The sequence below is a fragment of the Schistocerca nitens genome, chromosome 5, assembly GCF_023898315.1.
Source record: "Schistocerca nitens isolate TAMUIC-IGC-003100 chromosome 5, iqSchNite1.1, whole genome shotgun sequence".
Classification (NCBI taxonomy): Eukaryota; Metazoa; Arthropoda; class Insecta; order Orthoptera; family Acrididae; genus Schistocerca; species Schistocerca nitens.
The window spans coordinates 296,852,220-296,873,825 of record NC_064618.1 but is presented as its reverse complement, the minus strand read 5'-3'; positions in this window follow the sequence as shown (position 1 = coordinate 296,873,825).

Sequence of the window (21,606 nt, the reverse complement as noted above, 5' to 3'; positions counted from 1 at the left end):
CCTACTTCTCACATATTGTCCATATACTATGACCAACAGAAACGTGCGCAGTGAAATGTAACTTAAAAGCTACTTAATTCGATGAACTGGTGTCAATTACAATTTTATAACATATGAATACAATAACAAAGGTACAAAATACATCATTAACGAACATAACAATACATATGACATTTTTAGTAATATGGGCTTTACAAAAGAATAGAAATAACATATACATCAGTGTCACAGGAATTATGACATAAGTACATACATGAAAGATCAGAATAACTTTTGAAACATCAACTTCACACATGAGCATTGAAACAGAACAGAATAAATAATGTCTAAACATCTTTACAACGAAAATAACATATTATCAGAAAAATTCTACAACATAACTCTTATTAACTAAACACATTAAGACAGGAAAAACACAAATTCACGTAGTGTAATAACACAAAAATACAGGACAGGGTTTGTTTTCAGTGTAACATTTGGTACTGCAGTATTTTGCAAACAAAACCTTTTTTTCCTTGGAGATCTCCCTTCGTTCATCATTATTCCCAAAAAGTCCTATCTATACCTGCTTTCTGTACTTTTTTCGTATAACTTCTCAATGCATTTCTTCCAATTCATCACAACTCATTCTCTTATATAATCTACCCCCTCTTAAGCTAACTTAAATCTACTGAGCTCAGATGCTAAACTAAGGGACGAGGCAATGCAGCAGCACAAAACAATTAACACAAACAGCAATGACAAAAAAATTCAAATTGGTGAAGCAAGCAGCATTATAGAAATTAGCAAAGCAATTGCAATATTACAACTAATATAAGGCAATGTGCAGCAAACAATAAAAATAAATCAGCACTAAAACTGGTTTAACAGAGTAATACAAAGTCAAATTCAGTAACATTATGCCTGGCAAAGAGCAGCAGCAAATGCAATAACTTATATCTAAACATGACATAGTTCAAGCAGAAAAAAATATTACACTAAAGACAACAATGAAGACAAGGGAAATGTATATTTACATCGTAATGTCTATGTAATTAAAGTGGTGCACCACAAAAAACTAATTCTACAAAAAATTACCAAGTACTTGAAAAGAAAATTATATATGCAGTTACTGTTATTAGTCCCTTCTTATTGTTCTTTCCATTCCAAGAGCTCCTTTTTCGAAGAATGTGGGTCATAAAATAATTATTTAATAGATCTGTTGACAGAAAGTGTTCACATTAGCAAATGCATTTAATTTTTATTTTGTAAAACCAATGCTGTAACACAGCTGGAAACTAGATACCAAATGAAATAACCAACTATGAAAAGCAAAGCATAGATATATCATTCAATAGTTATGTGACATTTCATAAGTTAGTAGAAATTCTCTCAACTCTCGTAGAAAGACGCTTGTCATAATCAGGTGTGCAGACGTATCTTTCCAAGTAATGAGCGTGTCGTATTTGCGATGCTTTCTCTAAAGGAATGTCAATGGCGAGGATAATGGCCTCTTTTTTCTCCACCTAATGGCTTTCTTTTGTCAGACGACTACCTCTCAGCTGGGCGCCAAAAACGCATTACGTCGCGGTCACTTACCTTTCTTACCGAAATATTTACGACACCAGTTTGCACTACTGTGACAGTCTCATATAAAAATTTCACAGTTCGAGAATTTGCGTTGCAAATCTGTAGAAACAAAATCCTATAAATATAACAGTGTCCAAAAAATATTCGTCGGCATTGTGATACATTCACGCATTTAGACACATTTCATAACTCTTAAAGTACGATTCTTGGTTTCCAACATACTTTTTCACAAGTCAGAGTCCCTAACCACTACTCATTATTCCTTACCTTATTACACATATACATATTCGTCGACACTTCTTCAATATTTCATCATAATAAATACGTAGCATAATCAAATTCCTCATATAGCATCAGCTTATTGATCATAAACATACCGCAACAGCGTAATACACATCGTCATCATAACATCATAAAACCTCAGCCAAATCTCAAAAAAGGCGTAGCTTTCTGCAATAATGTCAAAACCTAAAAAAAATTCTCTGCTCATTTCAATAGTGTCATCTACCTCAAACGTACTTTAAAAATCATGCTCCCTTACGAAATACATCATTCAAAAGTCTCATAGTATCACAATGGTTCCAAAAAAATATGAGCAGTTCACAAAGTACAGACAAAATACAATTTCATAAGTGTGAAGTTATCCAACTGTGTAATTACGTAAACATCCGTCACTGATGTAGTAAAAAAAATGTTTGTCTCTCTCAGTTAAATGATCAGCTAGCATGTAATTTAAGTGTTAGAGAAATATGGTACCGATGTGTAAAGTTGTAAAAGCAAATACCATAGTAGCTAGGGCTCCTTGTGCTTGCCAAACACATGGTATACAAAGTAAGCGTGTACCCCCCTGAGGATTAATGTAATTATACCCTCAGGTGTTACAGATTACAGCAATGGAATGAAATGTATCACGGAAAACCTTTGTATCATTGTACTTCAAATATCTTTAAAAATAAATGTTTTAAGTACAAAATTAATCACTCAAATATGTGTACTGTAGCGCTAAACTGTGCGTCTTGTAAGATAATCTCTGTGGAAGTGTCGTAGTTATCGTCCTCTGAAAGCTAAGTTTCGCAAAAGTCAATGTACTTACCTCATGATAAACAAAAGTGAAATGCTTTGCGTATAGATATCATAGTTATTATGTACATTACCGTGATCAAGAAAGTACTATACTGTAACATATTGTTGTGCTACGAAAAAGGCTGTCACATTGTAGCTATACCACAAAAGTTACTACTAAAACATGTTTTACTTTCCAGAATAATTCAGAAAAACTGCTGCAGATATGAAACAGAAACACCGCAAAAGCAACATTGTAAATCGTCACTCATTAGTAGCGTCGTGATAAAATCGTGTACCTGTCACATAAACTAACCACTGTGTCATCTGGTATCTCACCGAAAGTACTTTAAATCCAGAATGTATTTTCAAGTAAACCTAAATGTTGCATTAAAATCTCATTAGCAGTACTGGTAAATGTTCTAAGTATGTGAGCCCTATAGACGTTACGTAATCGTGCAACTAACAAGCAAGAATGTACACACACAATAACACTGTGTCGTCTGTTCACAATAATAATGCATTCGTAATTTCTGTTTAAATAAGTTCTCTTGGTTCATGACTGGATATTTAACTTCAAACATTGTTGCATGTTAACAGATTCTAAGTCTGACAAAGCATACTAGCAATTTAAAGTGAAAAGTTATATGGCAAAGACAAAGTTAAAAAACAGATTATCTTTCAATAAACGGTTTTACATGTGAAATGTGGTGTAAACCTTTACTCTTCCTAGTATGCAGAGCTCCAGCTTCAACGGAATTATCATGTGGGATATGGTACATCGGTAAAGAATGCTCAAATTTTTCTCAGGGTTAGCGTCTATGCTATTTTTCTCCGAGCCAGCCGGCGCACGTGGCTGCCTGCGGTGCGAGCCATTGTCTGGCTATCTCTTTGTTGGCGGGCGTCGTTATTGGGATTAGGAGACCTAACTTCTACAAATTCACCTTACCGAGAGGGCCCAGCCATGTTTGAATCCCGCCAGTTCTGATGCAATTCAGGTTTGTCGTTACGATTATATCGTTTGTCGTCATGTCGGTAGATTCAATAATTTCTTTCTTGTCGGTCACGTAGTGGAGAATTTCTCCCTGAATCGAAACTGCGCGCTGAACTGTTGTGTTTGAAGTTATTCTCTCTCCCTTGATAATAATTATTTTGGTTCCCATATTCTCTGTTTCTCTGGTTGCCTCTGTGATAGTCATTACTGCAGAGAGGTGATCATTCCATGTAATTATTACTACTCTGCCAAATGTTGCCATACGGGTGGTGTTTGTTTTGGTCACGATTTACGTTGTAAGAGTAGCCTTGTCATGTCCATTTATTATTTCTGTCATCGCGGAATTGTGACGGATGTGACCTGTAATTGTTGTGCTCCTGTTTTCGCGTTCCGCGATTGTCAGTGCCAATTTCCAATTCTTGTAACAATCCCTGAAAAGCTTCAAAGTCGTCTTTGCAACGTCCTGCCAAAATAATATGTCGTAAATGTTCAGGCAATTTGATTAAGCAAATGCAGATGAGTTCTGAGGGGCTGTATGGGTTTGACAGGTACTGATTCTTGTGCAACATGTCTTCAAAATATTTCACAAGACTGGAAAATTCAGATTGTTCGAAATGTTTCATCATTATGATGCTATGTTTTACTCGGTCATGTGTGGCTTGAGACCAATATGCTGAGAGGAAGGCATGGTAAAATTCTCCTTCACTGTGGCAATCGTGAATGACCGATCACATTCTTACAGCTGGTTCATTCTCTAAGTAGCCACACATAAATTCCAATCTCTGCTCTGATGACCAGTTGGGAGGAAAACAATGAGAGAATTGATGAAGCCACGCTTGTGGATGAATGTCGTTGCCGGAATTCTTAAATGTTTTGAATTTACGTGTAGTAATAAACAGCTTATACTCAAAATCATCATGTCGGCGAGTCGCATATCGGTCATTGTTACTTCGTTTCGGCGGTTCCATCTCAAAATTCGGTGTACCTTGCCAATTTATTTCATAATTTCTTAAGTGCCCTGTGTTATTATTTTGTGGCTGTTCTGTATTTCTATGTCCCTCTTCCCGAATTGGAGCGCGAGTGTCCTCCGAAATATGTAATTCTTGTATTACCTGTGTCAACTGATCTTGTACTTCCCGGATTTCTCTTTGGTGTTGCGTATTAATTTGATTCTGATTTTGTTTGAATTTCCTAATTTGTTCGTACTCTTCTGTGTCAGTGAAGGCTACATGTCTTGTGTCATTCAGATCATTATCCTCCTTTGTAGATAAGTTAGTGACCTGATCCGAAAGTTCGGCTACTTTCTCCGATAGTGAACTTATTTCCTCAGTGTGTTTTTCTGAACCAATTTTCAGAGTATCTACTGTATCCTTTAAGTTTTCTTGAGTTTTTGCAAGTTGCGTAACCAAATCGGTAGATGCAACTGAGTCAATTTTAGCTTGCAAGGTCTCATGATTTTGATGAACAATAGTTTGCAGTTCTTTTATGGCTGCTTCGTGATTCTGTAATGCATTTTCATGCCGCGAAAAAATAGGTTGAAAATGCTCACAAATCTGTGTTTTTACGTCATTAAAGACTTTTTGACATTTCGATTCGATTTTATGTAACTCAGTAGTGAAATCTTCACGTGTTTGTTCAAGTGTGGTGTCTAACATTTGAAGCTTTAGCTGTGTTTGTCTCTGATTTTGTTCCATTGTGTCTAACTGTTGCTGTGTTTGTCTCTGATTTTGATCCATTGTGTCTAACTTTTGAAGATTTTGTTCCATTGTGTCTAACTTTTGAAGCTTTTGCTGTGTTTGTCTCTGATTTTGTTCCATTGTGTCTAACTTTTGAAGCTTTTGTCCCATATGTTGCATTAATTGTAATAACAATGCACTGGTGTCTGAAACATGTTCCTCAGTGCTATTCGGCAATGCATTTGAACGGGCAATATTCGCAGTTTGAAAAGCAGAAAATGTGTCTTGACTTATTTGAGAAAACAGTGTGGACGAAAAACCTGAATCTACAGTATTTGCAAGATTGTGTCCTGTCATTTCGGATTCCTGAGGCGAACTGTTGCCGACCGATCGATCGATAATGCTTCCCTGTTCACGATTTGTTTCACTGTCGACGCCATTGTTTGCCGCCCGCTCCATTTCCCTATGCACAATTACCAAATTACTATGTTGAACATTAGTTAATTCATTAAACGGTGGCGCTAACACACTGCTTTCGTCTTCACTGTCATTTCTCAGTTTACTTTGGAGCCTAATATTACGTTTTTCACACGCCATTATTGTCACAATATTTCACACGACTACACAGAAAAGCACAATTTGAAGAGCAAAATAACAAAACACATTAACATAGCATTGAAAATAGTATCTAGTTAATTGCAAGCGCAGCTGCGCAATACTTGGTGCAGATCTACATGCATGCCACAACTGTGTACAACAATGAAAAACTACAACTACAAAAGAAATTCTCTCTATAATTAGGCGCTAGCAATAAACAAAAGCTACACTAATTACACAAACTACAAGAAAAAAATCAGAAGATTCCAGTGAGGTATCCTCGGCTAAGGGTCGACATATGAAACGTCCCCTTAGAAAAATTATTGAATACTGTGCTGATAAATCTCTTACATTATTTGATTTTCAAACAGCTGAGCAAAACTGAATGTACTCAGACATTTCGCTCTTTACCTATTCTGATCAATACTAAACTGACATACAATATTTTTTAGCGCAACGCAGTCTGACTTTCAATAATCCCTACAAAAGAATGGCCCTGACTAAGATTAACCTATACCTTTCACAAATCACTTACCTCACAAAAATCTTCGCTACTCGAACTACTGCAATACAGCGAGCGCCACTACTGCCAGCTAAATAAAAGATTCAAACTACTGAAGGCACTACCTACTGATAGGCATAGTTAGCAAATGAAAGATTTTGATAGAGAACAAACAATGTATTTACCTTAATAGTGTTCAAAAGTCATAATATATATATATATAGCAGTTCATGACATCCATTCTTACAAATGTACTGATTCTGATGTACACACGTCCAGATCATCCGCACTCAAAACTCCGCCATTTCTCTCCCCACATCCACCCCTGCTGGCGGCTCACCTCCAACTGCGCAACGCTATGCACTGTTAACACCCAGCTGCCCAACACTACAATGGCAGACAACAATGCAAACTAGCCACAGACTGCACACAGCACAGCCAGTGATTTTCATACAGAGCGCTACGTGGCGTTACCAATAAGAAAACCTAAACAGCCTACTTACAACTTCTTTTCTTCTTCTGTTTCTTTTGTCATTATGTAGTACCTGTACTAGATCTGTATGGTTATAATCGGATCTGGCCACCCCTTTACCCCCACAGGACGGAATTTATGTACCGCAACTGTCTGCATGTGGCGTTATAGATATGAAAGTGTGCGACCGTTTTCTAAACGTTTCCGAATCATGGAATTGAGGCGGGAGGTGGGTACCAGCCCCGTATTCACCTAGTGAGATGTGGGAAACCGCCTAAAAAACACATCTGAGCTGGCCAGCACACCAGCCCTCATCGTTAATCTTCTAGGTTGATTTGATCCGGGACCGGCGCGTCTGCTCTAATGAGAGACAGTCACCTTAAACGGTTCAGGAAAATAATAGAAACCAATGCGTCACTGTGCTCGTCGTGTAGATGGTGCGTGAAAAGTCAAAATTAGGTGCCAAGATAGGGCTCTAATCGCGACGCGTGCCTTTCACGGGAAATATTCTTCCCACTGAGCTATCCATCTCATGACATGGATGAAAGCTTCATCAAGATCAGTTCGGAGATGGCGATTCCACCTTTCAACACGATCGAGCACCTGTTCATAATGGACAGCCTTTCATCTCGCTACTACTTTCTCAAATATCATATGAGCTCCAAGTGAGTAGTATTCTGGGAGAATACAAGTAGTTGAATGTTTGAGCTAAACATAGCATTAGTGTTCCATGGGAACCTCGTCAGCAGAGACGAGCGCTATCAGTTACTTTGGACGTGGAATCTCGCGGTAGCAACTACACACCGCGAACGCGCCCAGCGTTGGACAGAATATGAGGCGAATGCAGACGAAGATTCGAATGCATCTCCTGCCCTGCCACTCACCTCCCTGGCGCCCTCCGACCATACAAGATGACAATTCCCGCCACACAGAAAAAGAAGTGGTGCCTGTCCATAGCCTATAAACAAAGAGAAATCTGTAATGTCTGACATTTCGCCAGACAATGATGAGTATGGTACCGTTTGAAACATCCTGTTATGTCAATACTGTCACTAGCTGGATACTGACGGCCTTTTCGTCAGCAGTATACAGCCCTAAAGGCTACACTCTCACGGACAGTCTTTCATTTCAGACTAGTTTTATATATAGATTTATTGTCTGACATCGCTCTGGATGTCTTGAGGTGGTAGTTGTTAACAAACATATTGTAGCACTATCAGGAACGCTTTAGTACACCAGAGATTTCTCGGTGATGTGTCACCCACGTGTGGAGAGGCTTCAGGGGTTGCACTGTCCAGTTCCCTACCAAGGAAAAGTACTCAGTCAATTGATGATAATATTTCCAATCACACATTCATAGCCGGCCGGGGTGGCCGAGCGGTTCTAGGCACTACAGTCTGGAACCGCGCGACCGCTACGGTCGCAGGCTCGAATCCTGCCTCGGGCATGGATGTGTGTGATGTCCTTAGGTTAGTTAGGTTTAAGTAGTTCTAAGTTATAGGGGACTGATGACCTTAGAAGTTAAGTCCCATAGTTCTCAGAGCCATTTGAACCATTTTGAACATATTCATAGTGAAGGCGAAATTACAGAATCAGTGACAGCAATCACGAGGCAGCTGCGTGAATATTTAACACGTTACAAAACTTAATATTCAAATTTCTATGAAAATATCAATATTTCTCAGTATTTTGAATCTGCTGACGTGTTGTATTGGTACATGACCATCAGATGGTAATTTTAATACCAGCCAAACGTATCATCTAAGAAAGTTAGAAATGTTGTAAATTGTTAAAGAATGGAATCCTTTCATTCAAATTAGATACACAAATATGATACTGTACAATGAGATCTTTTTTTCTCGGAAGTGAACACCTAATACAACTGCAGAATGATCAACCTAAGTACTAAGCAGTCTTTCCCAGCCACTCCAGCTAAATAGCTGCAGTAGCATCAGTGTCTCTCTGGTAGTGCTGACTACAAGAAATACCTTTTTTCGGTTGTAGGAACTTTACTGTGTCTCTTCCGAGACGTTAAACCAACAATACCACCTCTACGATCCCATTTGGACCCAAGTTTTTTGAAAGAGTCCTTTCTTACGCAGGTTCATGAAAAATGCTTTTGAATCATTATATAGTATTAGTGTGAGAGCTACCACGATCTTTGCTTAGCATGCACTGACCTCCATTACTTTGGAGTAAGTCATGTGTAGAATCACATACGTGGGAACCCTGTCGCACTTCAAGAGTGTGCTCACTTCTGCCTCTATCGCCGTAATTACGTGTGCACGCAGCTTGGTCTGCGGGCTGACTGCGCACCACTCGTCGACGGTGTTGTGGCTCAGAACAGCCGCACTTGCAGCCCTTTGTATACGAACCTCGTATCTGTCATAGTAAACGACAAGATCTCATATTTTTATCTTTACTCGATTTTCCGTATTAATTACACTACTGGCCATTAAAATTGCCACACCAAGAAGAAATGCAGATGACAAACGGGTATTCATTGGAAAAATATATTATACTAGAACTGACATGTGATTACATTTTCACGCAGTTTGGGTGCATAGATACTGAGAAATTAGTACCCAGAACAACCACCTCTGGCCGTAATAACGGCCTTGATACGCCTGGGCATTGAGTCAAACAGAGCTTGGATGGCGTGTACAGGTACAGCTGCCCATGCAGCTTCAACACGATACCACAGTTCATCAAGAGTAGTGACTGGCGTATTGTGACCAGCCAGTTGCTCGGTCACCATTGACCAGACGTTTTCAGTTGGTGAGAAATCTGGAGAATGTGCTGGCCAGGACAGCAGTCGAACATTTTCTGTATCCAGAAAGGCCCGTACAGGACCTGCAACATGCGGTCGTGCATTATCCTGCTGAAATGTAGGGTTTCGCAGGGGTCGAATGAAGAGTAGAGCCACGGGTCGTAACACATCTGAAATGTAACGTACACTGTTCAAAGTGCCGTCAATGCGAACAAGAGGTGAGCGAGACGTGTAATCAATGGCACCCCATACCATCACGCCGGGTGATACGCCAGTAAGGCGATGACGAATACACGCTTCCAATGTGCGTTCACCACGATGTGGCCAAACACGGATGAAACCATCATGATGCTGTAAACAGAACCTGGATTTATTCGAAAAAATGATGTTTTGCCATTCGTGCATCCAGGTTCGTCGTTGAGTACACCATCACAGGCGCTCCTGTGTGTGATGCAGCGTCAAGGGTAACCGCAGCCAGGGTCTCCGAGCTGATAGTCCATGCTGCTGCAAACGTCGTCGAACTGTCCGTGCAGATGGTTGTTGTCTAGCAAAGGTCCCCATCTGTTGACTCAGTGATCGAGACGTGGCTGCACTATCCGTTACAGCCATGCGGATAAGATGCCTGTCATCTCGACTGCTAGTGATACGAGGCCGTTGGGATCCAGCACAGCGTTCCGTGTTACCCTACTGAACCCACCGATTCCATATTCTGCTAACAATGCATGGGGGCTTAATTAAATAAAATGCAAATAGTTTTAGTTGCTGTATGTCCGGTTACGAAGTCTCGTAACCGGTTGGCCCTGACTAGTTTTAGTACGCAATCTGACTGCATAGAATAACACTAAAGAATGAAAGGAAATTTCCGTTAACACAATTGATTAATTAAGTCCCCAGCAACTATAAAAGCTATGAAACAACAAAGCACAAGTGCAACTGTTCTGTGTGTGGAAGTGTGATTCAACGTACACATCTGGCACGGTTCTTCCTCAATATGACAAGATATTTTAAACAGCATTTACAATGAAGTAATTAAAAAACCAGAAACACTATAATTGCACATAGAAACCAGAATTACACTCTAATACATGAACACAAGCCAGATGCTTTGTTGACTGAACCTGTGACCAAGAGGCATTGTTATTTAGGAAATTTTAAATAAAAGAATTTTTTGTTACCATCATATATATTGACGAAAAATACACTGAGATCATTACAACATCCCCAATCGAACAGCATCTGCTGTCTCGTCCAACAGAACAACTGCACACGACATGCCCTCAACTAGTACTACTATCGACATCCTCTCAACAAGCACTGCCCACAGCAACCTCTGAACTACTACTGCCCACGGCAACTTCTGAACTACTACTACCCCAGTGGAGGCGGCCCAATAATACTCTTTGGCGCAATCTCTGGCGCTGTGACTCAGTGTAGCCACCTTTCATAGGCCCCTCCTCCACGGGCTAGAATTTGATGGTATTTTGGCGAGCATTGGTGGTGAAAATACCACCAAATTCGTCCAAAAAAATACAGACAAAAATAAAAGATAATATTAATAAGTAAATACCATATAACTAAATAAATTTTGGCTTTGCACTGACCCTTCAATAACCTAATATATAAAATACAGTAAGGAATACAAATGCTTGCATACATGTGATTTTACATAATAGTTTACACAAGTATCATTCAATCAATGGCACCAGCAATGACAAATAGGTGTAGGTAAGAGCCTCATAACATTTCATAAACAGTAAATATACAAAAAACCAGTTTATACAAATATTCACATAAAATGTTTTCAATAGTTCAATAAACAGGTAGCACTTCTCAGAGTAGTTGACAGTTCCAACAGTGGCACCCAGCAATGTTGAACAGGTGCAGACACCAACAAGTGACATTATATCAGTAGAAGCAGTTCCATCAGCGGCACCCAGCAATGTTGACAGGTGCAGACAGCAACAAGTGACATCATTTCAGTAGAAGCAGTTCCATTAGTGACACCCAGCAATGTTGAACAGATGCAGACAGCAACAAGTAACATTATCTCAATAGAAGCAGTTCCATCAGTGGCACCCAGCAATGTTGAACAGGTGCAGACATCAACAAGTGACATCATTTCAGTAGAAGCAGTTCCATCAGTGGCATCCAGCGATGTTGAACAGGTGCAGACAGCAACAAGTGACATCATTTCAGTAGGAGCAATTCCACCAGTGGCACCCAGCAATGTTGAACAGGTACGGACACCAACAAGTGACATCATTTCAGTAGAAGCAGTTCCATCTGTGGCACCCAGTAATTTTGTGCAAGTAACAGTCCACAATATTCACTATTACTAATTAGACAGTTCATCAGAGTTCATTAGCACAAATTAAACATTTCCAAGTGGCTCCCACCAATGTTAATACGTGTAAGCATGAACAACCGTTTGAATGCACACGCAATTGCTTTTACAGCATTATCAACAATGCTCTTACACTAAACATACAAATTATAATAAACACACAAATGGTATCAGATAATTGTCATATTAACTATTACAAATACACAAATATCAGTAAACCTATAATATTTATGGGTGTCAGTGCAAGCCATAACAAACAAGTAAAATAATATTTAGGAGGTAGGTCGGTACCAATTATTTGGGATTAGGAAAGAAAAACACACAAAACACACTCACTCATCTTTCTAATTGAATAGTGTTAACTGTGTTAATGCAATTCTGTCAAAATTTTGATGTTCATATGTGTATCGAGTAGTAGTGGCAGCAGTGTATAACAGTCAATAATAGTTAGTCAACGTCATAGTCATCATGTCAAGACCAATGTTTGCCAAGCCAAATCAAATGTACGGTTGCTCAACAACTGTCAGTGTGCCAAGATATGCAAATACTTCCTCACTCACTCAAAAAAACAAAAAAAAAAACCCTGCTTATTGATTAAACGAAGTGTGTGTGTGGACAATCTTCCTTACAGTTGAGTGTTCTAGTCTGCCATCTTCATCCTCCTTGTTTCATATAAACCAACAAAAACAATATGCTCCTCACTTACTTTACCTCTTATCCACCAAAACTCCAATAATCATCAGCATCACATAATCTTAATACTTCAATAATACCTCTTTCGTCGATACATATGAACATTATCATCAATATCATTTACCTTACCTCTTGTCCACCAAAACTCCAATAATCATCAACTTCACACAATCTCAATACCTCAATAATACCTCTTCAATAAGTCGATACATATAAACCTTACCGCCAATATCATTTCACTTCCGTAACAACTCTTTCCTCTAGTCAGTCTCCTCGAACAAGTACAGATAAAATCCTAGTGCAAACTTCAATTTATCATCCCATGCAATCCGAAGACACAATGTCCACACACAACCTCTGTGTAATCCATCTGACCCAAATCTTCTACTCATTATGAATTATAAAATACATTTTGGTTATCTCGTCCATCATCAAATAAAATAAATGCATACATGACCTCTAACAGCCTTTAGTTTGAATAACTTTCAGTAAGTAAGTACGAGTACGGAGTGTGAATGATCGTAATATTTCACAGTGTGTACACCACTTCAAGAATCATGGCAAAACAGAAGCAAACATGTGGAGTATTTCTTGTGTCAAGTGTCACTTCCTATATCAATTGCTCATGAAGAATGCAGTGTAATAACTGTCAATGGTCTAAACCTAGTGTTGGTATGTCATGTCGTTAGCTTCCTTCCTATTAGCTTAAATTTATACAGCTTCCATAAAACCTCCAGCTCATGTGACTTCAATGAAGTTTCTTGTACCAATGTCGTTCGTAGAATTGTAGCAGTTCATTTTCTTATCTTAAAATATAAGGCACTGAGCGTAAGCAAAACATGCAATAGCGAGTAAATATACCAGTAGAGAACAGAACACGGCGCGGTATCCTTGTACTCTCTGCATGTTTACGTATAACTGTTAGTTTCTCAAAAGTATGTCATTCCACAAAAATTTTAACGTTCGATATATGATGTATTCCCTTAGAGCGCAGAGATTTAAGAGTTTCTACTTCGACAGTGTTATCATGAATAATTTTGCGAACTCTATATGGACCGTTATAAAGCAGAAAGAATTTGCGACACAAGCCTTTTCCTTTGTGAGACAAACGACGAGACTTAATTAACGCCTTTTGACCAACTGACAAAGTTTTTAAAGGACCAGGACGTTTAGCTGATTTCTCTCTTCTAGCAGTCGCAGATGCAATATTTTGAAGAGCCAGGTTCACAACTTCAGAATGCCACAGTTTTCGTGAAGGCGGAAAAGGAACGATTTCAGAAATGCGATTTGTCGGTGCTTTATTTTTTAATATCAATATAGGTGGTAAAGAAGTTGAATCATTATGGAGTTCATTCAGAATATTTTGAAAATATGAAGATACTGATCCCACGTTCTGTGATTCTGATGACAATAAAGTCGACACAATTTATTGATTTCCTTCATCTATCTCTCTGAAGCGTTAGATTGAGGGTGAAAAAGTGAAATGAAAATTGGTTTAATCTTACGACGCCGTAGAGCGTGAAGCCAAATTTTAGAGCGAAACTGTGATCCATTATCTGATATAACCTTACCAACATGACCCACTTATTTAAGAAAATGTTTGATGAAAGCATTAGATACTGAACGAGCTGTTGCTTTGCGTAAAGGTGTAAAACACACATATTTTGATGTCAATTCCACTGCTACCAAAATGTACGCAAAACCATTAGTAGAACGAACCACTGGACCGAACAAATCGACTGCAGCCATCTCCTTTAATTTCGCTGGAATGATAGGAAACAACGGTGCTCTGTGAGAAATAGTTGGCGGCTTAGCCTTTTGACATAATTTGAATTTGGCAAGAACAGATCAAATACGTTTTTTCATATTACTGAAGTAGCAATTTTCTCGTTATTTATGAAAGCATTTTCTGGGACCAAAGTGTGCATAACTGTAATGGTATACCAAATCAATTTATTAACCCACTCATCAGGAATGCAAGAGTTGTCGACCATTTTCGTTTAAAAAGAATATCATTGCGAACTAAATAATACCGTCTAATCTTTACGCTTTCCTTTCTCCTCCACTTCTCCTTAATGTCCTTCCAGATTGGATCCTTGTTTTGCTCCTTAGCGATGTCCTGGAGCGAAGACGAAATAAAATTTTCAAACGCAACACCTTGAATATACATCAAACAATAATTATTTTCTTTGCAGACCTCCTCAGCACTTTGTTTCAAACCCATAGGTGCACGTGATAAAGCATCTGCAATAATATTTGAAGAACCCTGTATGTAAACAATACTCAAATCAAATTCCTGTAGATACAGCGCCCATCGTGACAATCTTCCATGTGTTAATTTTGTTGACATAAGAAATTCCAGAGCTCGATGATCGGTATAAACCTTAGTATGTCTGCCATACAAAAGGATGCGAAATTTTGTGAAAGCCCAAACAACAGCCAAAGTTTCAAGTTCCGTAATCGAATAATTCTTTTCTGATTTAGAGAGAACACGACTTCCAAATGCAGTAGTTTTCTGTACTACAACGCCGTTTTCTTCTATCTCTTGAAATAAGCGTGCACCTAGGCCTTTGTATGATGAGTCCGTCGCCAAACCAAAATCTTTAGATAAATCCGGGTGTGAAAGAAGTGGAGCAGCAACTAAAGCATCACGAAATTGTTCAAATTCTGATTGAGCTTCCTCGTCCCAACACCAATTAGAATTCTTTCCAGATAGTTCACATAAACGAGGTGTGGCCAAATTGTCCAATCTAACAAAGCGTCTAAGAGAATTACACACACCAAGGAAACTCCGAACATCACGTTTTGTAGCAGGAACAGTATCTATAATTACGAATAGCGTCTAGTTTCTCTGGATCAGGAAGAATACCTTCTGTAGAAATAATATGACCAAGAAATTTAACCCGAGAACGACCAGATTCAGATTTTTCCAAGTTCACTGTAATGCCAACTCTTGCAAAAATACGTAATAATGAATCCAAAATTTTGTTATGCTCACTCCAAGAACGTTTAGCAAAAAGAATATCGTCAACATATGAAGTAATATTGTCACGAAGATAAACAGGTAAAATTTTGTTTAAACTACGAATGAATGCTGCTGAAGATACAGTCCAAACGGTAATTTCCGAAATTGGTAACAGTTACCAAAGGCTAAAAAGGCAGTGTATTTTCTACAATCAGGGTGGAGTTCTATTTGCCAAAAACTTGCGCGCATATCAATCGTGGATAAAACTTTAATTCCATGGAAATGTTGAAGAAGTTTATCTAAATTTTGTGGACGACCAGATTCAGGAATGATGATATTATTTATCTGTCTGGAATCCAGAACCAAACGAATTGACCCATCCTTTTTAAGAACGACGTGTAATTGGCTGGTATAAGGACTGACTGCTGGCTCAATAATGCCTTGATCTAACATGGATTGAAGTTCATTCTTAACCCTGTCTCTATAAGCCAAAGGAATAGCGTACGTTTTTCCTCGAAATGGGGTGTGTTCTTTTACTTTAAATAAATATTGTAAGCCTTGTATAGTTCCTGTGTGATGACTAAATACTGTAGCATGTGAAGTCAAAATTTGGTGCAGTTCTTCTCTTGCAACGTCATCTGGCACTTCAGCTTTATTAACCTTTTCATTAATTAATTCTTCGCTATTAATTATATCATTCATCACGTCTCTGTATCTATTGTCGTTGTCATGAATGAACACATTGCCGTCATAATGCTCAGCGAAAACATCAGAAGTAAGAAACCTTAAACATTTTGTGTTTGATTCAGATTTCGTTAACCACTCGAAAAATTTCAAACATCTCGGCATTCCGGCAACAGTCAAGTTCACACTTCCTTCCTTAAAGTTTAAAATTGCCTTATGTGTGTTAAGAAACTCCATACCTAATATAATTTGTGTACTGAGTAATGGAACAATAATAAAATTAGCAGAAAATTCATATCCTTGACAAATGAAATTTAAGTTGGTCTGTTGTTTGACTTCCACACTTTTTCCAGAAATAGCTCCTCGAATTGTAGTTTTAGAAACAGGTAACACAGGACAAACAATAGTTCCTACACATATACGAAAAACTGATTCACTAATAACATTCAATGGGCTCCCAGAATCTAAAACCGCAGTGAACTCATTCTTACCCACACATACTTCAATAACAGGATGTAAAAATGCGTCTACATTATTTTCTTTTTCGTCTAGCAAAATGTCTCTCATGTCTTCCAGGCGTACGTAATGTAAAGTCGTAGTGTCATTACTTCCTGAACCGTCTATATTGCTGCCAGAAGCCGAAGCTACAAGTGATTGTCGATTGTTTGCGTCACGTCTTTCATTATTCGCGTCAATTCGCGGATCAATTTCTACGATTTGCACTTGTCTCTCTGAATTTCTGTCACGCGGAGGATGCCAATTAGATCCCTCCTGTCTGTTACATGTAAATTCTTGGTTGTGTCTGTTATTAAAATTTCTGTTTTCCTGGCTATCTGCATGACTACTTCTTGTGTAATTTCGACTGTCACTTCTGAAATTACTGTTAGATCTACTACCCTGGTTATTTCTGTAGTAAGAATTTCTATTATTGTATGAATAATTTCTCTCTTGATGATACCGATTACCGTTTCCGTATGGTTGATCATTCCGGTAGGAGTTTCGGTTATTATAATTGTCTGTGTAATTTCTGTTAGAACGTCTGTTACTGTCATAAGGCTGGTATCTATTGTCCTGTCTATTTCGTCTGTCATTTTCAAAATTACCGCTATAGCGTCCGTTCCGATCACTATCCCTTTTCTCTGAAAATCTATTGTGATTACCGTTACTGAAAAAATTACAAGAAGTCCCGTCGTCGTTGTCACACTCAAGTTCTTGTAGCAGAGTCTTAAAAGTCTCAATGTCGTCTTTACATCTTCCGGCTAAAGCAATTTGTGTTATCGATTGTGTTATTAATTCAGTCGGCTATAAGGGTTGGAAAGGAACTGATTCTTTCGAATCATGTCTTCAAAGTATTCTGCTGGCGTGCGGAACTCAGATTGTTTAAAATTACGCTGCATAATAAGACTATGTTTGACTCTGTCTTGCGTGTTTTCGGACCAATATGCCGATAGAAATGCATGATAAAAATCGTTTAAATTATTATAATCTCTAATAAGTGCGCGCATCCGCGTCGCCGGTTCGTTTTCTAAATATCCACACATAAATTCCAGTTTGTGACTTAGTGGCCAATTTGGTGGAAGTGCGTACATAAATTGATCTAACCATGAACATGGATGTATGTCTTTCTTAGAATTGCGAAAGATCTTAAATTTCCGGACAGTTAAAAAGTGTTTATAGTCAAAGTTTTCGCCTCGTGGCGACAAGGACTTACCGCGTCTGTCCCATTCCAAATGTCGATTATTGTCAAGTTCGAGCCCCTGGCGCTCTCTTGTTGCTTCTCGTAAATGAAATACATTATTTTCTTCGAAACCCTCTGCTATCTGATTCTAAATTTCTTCTGCTGTCTTTTCCTACGATTTCGCTTTCAATTTGTTTGACATGCTTTCTTAACGCCTCAAATTCCCTTTTAACGCGTTCATTAAATTTTCCCTGATTTTCAGCATGTTTATTTATGTTCTGGTACTCTTCGGTTTCTGCAAATGGCGATGGAGCTGTATCATCTGAATCTCTGACCCCACTTAAACTAAGACTTGTCAATTTATCTGAAATCTCCTCACCTATTTGTTCTTTCTGTTTATTTACGTCTTCCGTAAGTGTCGCGACTCGGGTTTCAGTATTGACACATTTAGTAGTTAACTGTTCATATTGTTGTGTTAGGTTATTTATTCTGTCATTTGGTACGGATTCCTCGATTCTTTCAAATATTTCTTCCTTATTTTGTGCACGTTGTAAATTCAACTCTGAAAATTTTTGTACTATCACGCGATCTCTTTCTTCCTGTTCTGTATCCTGTTCCTTTTGTCTAATTTCTATTGAAATTAATCTATTATTGTGAGATTTCAGAATCGGTTGTACTTCTTCTCTAATTTCTCTCTTTAATTCATCTTTCATATTTTTAAAACATGTCCCTATTCGTGAGTCTAACCGTGTTTCCGTTGTTCCCATATCAGTTTCTAACCGTGTTGCCAAAGTTCCCATCTCTGTTTTTAATTCAGATCGTAACTGTGATCCCACTGTTTTTAATTCAGATCCCAAAATTAATATTGCACTCATCAACTGCTCCATATTAACTGGACGAAATTCTTTTCACCCCTAACATTTCCCGCAAAACCAACTTCTTTCGTCAAAGCTGTAAAGCTCTCTGTGTTCGCTACTATTCCAGAATCTTCTGTCGTTAATCTCGTATTCTGAAAATTTTTTGATTGCGAAAAATTTTGAACTGGTTCCGGACTATTTTCCCGACTTATTGAATTGTTTTCAACTTCATTATTCATCATACTGTTCTGCTGTGTTGGCGAGTTCGCCATGTTAACAATTTCGTCATTCTGACTATCCATCATTTTTGCCTTTTTCATCGATCGCGTAATCATTTACAAAACACACGAAACACGTCACTATACGAAAATTGCACATAATATAACACTTTTTCACGACCAGTACCATCCACACGAAATGCTTCCCGACAAACACGATTAACGAACAATTAAAACCTTCACAATTGCACAAAATTGTCAAACCCGTATACGACTCATCAAAAATTAAATTCTACAAAAATACCATTAGAAGAATAACAAGACAACTACAAATGTTCAATTACAAAATCTATACGTGCAATATAGACAACAATTACTAAACTACAAACTACTACAACAATACTACTGTCTGCTATTTTTATTATCAGAAGGGACGATCCGAAGCAGCGGTCGCCACGTGCATGGGGGCTTAACTAAATAAAATGCAAATAGTTTTAGTAGCTGTATGTCCGGTTACGAAGTCTCGTAACCAGTTTGCCCTGACTAGTATTAGTACGCAATCTGACAGCATAGAATAACACTAAAGAATGAAAGGAAATTTCCGTTAACATAATTGATTAATTAAGTCCCCAGCAACTATAAAAGCTACGAAACAACAAAGCACAAGTGCAACTGTTCTGTGTGTGGAAGTGTGATTCAACGTACACATCTGGCACGGTTCTTCCTCAATACGACAAGATATTTTAAACAGCATTTACAATGAAGTAATTAAAAAACCAGAAACACTATAATTGCACATAGAAACCAGAATTACAGTCTAATACATGAACACAAGCCAGATGCTTTGTTGACTGAACCTGTGACCAAGAGACATTGTTATTTAGGAAATTTTAAATAAAAAAATTTTTTGTTACCTTCATATATATTGACGAAAAATACACTGAGATCATTACAACATACCCAATCGAACAGCATCTGCTATCTTGTCCAACAGAACAACTGCACTCGACATGCCCTCAACTAGTACTACTATCGACATCCTCTCAACAAGCACTACCCACAGCAACCTCTGAACTACTACTGCCCCAGTGGAGGCGGCACAATAATACTCTTTGGCGCAATCTCTGGCGCTGTGACTCAGTGTAGCCACCTTACAACAGTCATTGGATCTCGACCAACGCGAGCAGCAATGTCGCGATACGATATACTGCAATCGCGATAGGCTACAATCCGACCTTTATGAAAGTCGGAAATGTGATGGTAAGGCTACAATCCGACCTTTATCAAAGTCGGAAACGTGATGGTACGCACTTCTCCTCCTTACACGAGTCATCACAACAACGTTTCACCAGGAAACGCCGGTCAACTGCTGTTTGTGTATGAGAAATCTGTTGGAAACGTTCCTCATGTCAGCACGTTGTAGGTGTCGCCAACCTTGTGTGAATGCTCTGAAAAGCTAATCATTTGCATATCACAGCATCTTCTTCCTGTCGGTTAAATTTCGCGTCTGTATCACGTCATCTTCGTGGTGTAGCAATTTTAATGGCCTGTAGTATAGTTAGGGTTCTCTTGAGGTTGGATGAACACTGAGCCCTTGTTTTTCTCTTGTACCTTCTAGTTCCTGTGGAAGAATGGCTACATGACAAGAAACCGTTATTTGTATCTAGGTGTCGTCCAGTACCGAGAAAGGTTACCTTGCATCCTATTGCATTTTAAACGCTCAGTTCTATTCATTTCGGCGTTTATGTCCGATGTCCAACATTCGCCTTTCTTACTACTCACCTTACGCGATCGTTCCATTTCATATGGCTTTGCAGCGTTACGCCTAAATATTTAATCGACGTGACAGTGTCGAGCGGCACACCACTTATAATGCATCCCAACTTTACAACATTGATCTTCAGCTCATTTAGGTCAACTTACATTTTTTCTACGTCAATCTGCCATGCATCTCACCATGCATAAATTATGTCTGAATCATACTGTAGCCTACCAAAGTCACTCAACAATGACACCTTCCCAAACACTACAGTGACATCAGCAAACAGTCGCTGATGTCTGCCCCAGGTAGTTGAGTGGTGCCGGCACGGTTGCTCAGCGTGTTCGGTCAGAGGGTTAGCTACCCTCTGTCATAAAGAAAGAAAACTGAGTGAACGGATCAACGTACTACCAGAACGGGTGTCATCGGACGTCCGCCCAGAACAAATTCAACGAACAATGTAGAACAAAGTGAGATCAACAAAAAAAGTGATCAGCGCGACAGAATGTCATTCCTAAAGGCCTGAGTTCGATTCCCAGCTGGGTCGGAGAATTTCTCCGCTCAGGGACTGAATGTTGTGTTGTCCTTATCATCATCATTTCATCCCCATCGACACGCAAGTCACCGAAGTGGCGTCACATCGAAAGACTTCCACCCGGCGAACGGTCTACGCGACGGGAGGCCCTACTCACACGACATTTACGTTTTAATCTCTGATTCCTGCTCACTCTATCTGTAGGATCATTAATGTACACTGCGCAACAGA